The following is a 3,042-nucleotide window of genomic DNA, read 5'->3' on the forward strand; positions in this document are numbered from 1 at the left end:
ATCTGGGGAACACTTTTGATCTACTCCCAAGAAAAAGGCCGGTGTCATAACATCCCTGAAATTATAAAAGTATGACTACTTCTGAAGCTCATCAGACTCAAGAGCACTTGTGACAGTCTCTCCTCCCTATACCCGTGTAAAACCTTTAACCCTTTCATCATTCTAACTAACTTTAAAGGAACATTTGTTACAGCAAATATGATAAAGCAGGGAAGTATGAGGAAGCAACCTTACTTATAGAAAATGTGACTATCGGTAGAAACCTAAAAGAATCAATGTCATTTTTAGAACCAACTAGAGGGTTCAATGTATACAAACCTAATTTTTTTTTTAATAATAATAAAAAGCAAAAGACACTGTTCACAGAAGTTGCCAAACCTCAGAGTACCATGGAAGCATAGGTTTGTGCAGAATAGGGGGAAGGGCCCCCCCCCTCCTTTACTCTGCGCCCTTTGTCATTCTTATCTGTTTCATCAAACTCTTCCATTCCTCACATCTTTAACCTTGAGGACTCAACATGGTCCAAGGCACAGGGAGAGTAGGAAACATACTGTTGTATAACATTCCATCCATATCTGAGACATTTTGTCCTAAAACAGCCTAGTCTGTGGGGAGTCACCTGTCTGTACTGGAGTCACCATTTTTCATTCTCACCTCTAAAGCTAAAATTGCTGCTCAGACCCACCGTATCAATCAGGAATATTCTTCTGGGCAAACTATTCATTAATTGTAGGAAAACTAGTTTTTAAAGGGACTATGTAAATGTCAGGCAAAGTATTTCTTCCAAAACAGATATGTTTGTGCCTTGAAGAAAAAGAAGAGCCAGGACTCTGAGATAAATTAATATCACCTTAATTTAGATCATCTTAAGAAAATAGAATAGAATTTTGTTTTTGCATACTATAACGGAAAAATTCAGCCGTGGCACTCACTTCAGGTACAGCTTGATCCAGGGTCTCAATGTCTTCAGGGCTTTCTTTGTACAGAGAAGATATCATGGGGCAATGTGTTCCCTCATTTTGTGCGTTGATTAGAACATAGAGGCGGTTGTAGGTAACGGAGACCCGTAATTGTGTAAATAAGTTTCTCATACGAAATTTCTCATGTGAAAGTCCAATCTGTTATGTTATCCCTCATCTAGAAAGTTGACTGGCGCACCCAGGCTTTTCTGTTTTCTTGTTTTGCTACCCTTGGGGTGTTGTCCCGACCCACATGGTCCAAGCTGGTTCATCCTTGTGTCCACATTCCAGCCATTAAAAGGGGAGGAAGGGGGAGGGGAGGGCATGACCCTTCCCTGTGAGGGAAGTCGTGAGCATTGCTTCAGTTGCATGACATTGGCCAGATCTTAACTACATGGACGTACGTACCTAGCAGCAAGAGTGCCTAGGAGAGGTAGTCTTTGTTCTGGGTCAACATGTATCTAGTTAAACTTCAAGCGTTCCTTCTTATGGAATGAGGGGAAAGGCTATTAGGTTAAACAGCAGTCTCTATCACACCATCTGTCAGGCCAGGTTTTGTCACATGGCGGCCAGAGTGATAACACCATCCCAGGAGTCACTGCAGTCAATGCAAGATGGCTAGGCCTCCTACCCCAGAAACACTCAGAGCTCCCTGGGCTCCCGCTGCCGCTCTGTACAGAAAAGGCAAGGGCACTTCATCTTGTTTTGATTAAATAAAGCCTCCTAGGCTCAGTGTGTACTGGTACCCTACATCATGAGCCAAAGTCTCATATTGGCATTATATTGTAGAATGTTCCAACTTCCTAAAAGGAAGGAAAAGAGTACTGAAAAATGGCTCTGTGTAATCAATGGCAGTATTAATTATCTTAAACAGCAAACGTTGCTTCTAATTAAAATGTGAGATATCAATTATAGAGTAATGATGAAAACTGGACATTTCTTAGAGCAAAATAGGCTATTTAGCAACATTGTAGCGTTTTCTGTGCCTGGATCATCTTTGCAGTGCTGTGTGAATATAAGCTACTCCTCTCCCCCTCTGTTGAAGCCCAGACCAATTAACCACAATAGTCTATTCAAAACTTAGTTTCTTGCTGAATTATTATACTGATTTCAGGTTAATCATAGTTCGTGCAATATACACATATAGTGTCACTTTTTGTGTTTGTGAAAACTTCAAAACAGCTGCCAGAGAACATTTTGAGTAATTGCTTCGGTCAAGTATATAACTTTTATCATCATAATTTTCTTTACAAATAGCCATACTTATTTTAAAAACACTCAAACAACCCTGATGTTCACATGGAATCCTAACACCCGCCCGCAAGTGAAGAGTAAGTAATACTTCTGTTAGTAGTTGTATTTCTATTAGTACATGAATGAAGAGTCTGACTCCATTCTCTATTTCACTTCATGTCTAAAGACAAGATTTTTGATATATGCTGTGACTGGGTTCTTCTCCGTATTCTGTACTAGATACTGCTTGTTTAGTCTCCCAGTCCCATTACTTTCCTGTACGGCCTCCTCACATGCTGGCATTATTCCATGTATTGATTTGTTTACTCTTTATTATACGTCTCCTGAACTAAAATGTGCACTCTTCATGGAGGAACCACGTCTATCTTTTCCGTAGCTCCTAACATAGTGCCGGGCACCTCATCCGCATTCCATGAATGTTTGTTGAACAAAGAAAGAAATGTATTTCGTGCTTGTTTGCATTTATATGAGAAACACTTGCATTCAGAGCTCTCATCTTTTTGTCAATTTTCCAGCTATGAGGGAGAGCTATTATTAAACCCTTTTGTCTGGTTGTCATAGCAACCCACTGGCCTCCAGAGCTACAGGTTATTTCTGATGGGCATATTCTCCTAGACAACCAAACACGCAGTGTTTTCAATTATGGAGTAATGATGCTATTATAAATCACATTTCTGACACTATATATTTCTCTATCTTTTATAAAGATGGCAGAGAATTAGAACGGAAACAAATCTGTTCAAATCAACAAAGGCAAGGGGAAATAAAGCAGTATGACTCACATCTCTCCTCTCAACCCTTTCATATTTCCTCCAAGTTCTCCACCTTT

Source organism: Balaenoptera borealis (assembly GCF_965194805.1).
Source record: "Balaenoptera borealis genome assembly, chromosome: 18".
NCBI lineage: Eukaryota > Metazoa > Chordata > Mammalia > Artiodactyla > Balaenopteridae > Balaenoptera > Balaenoptera borealis.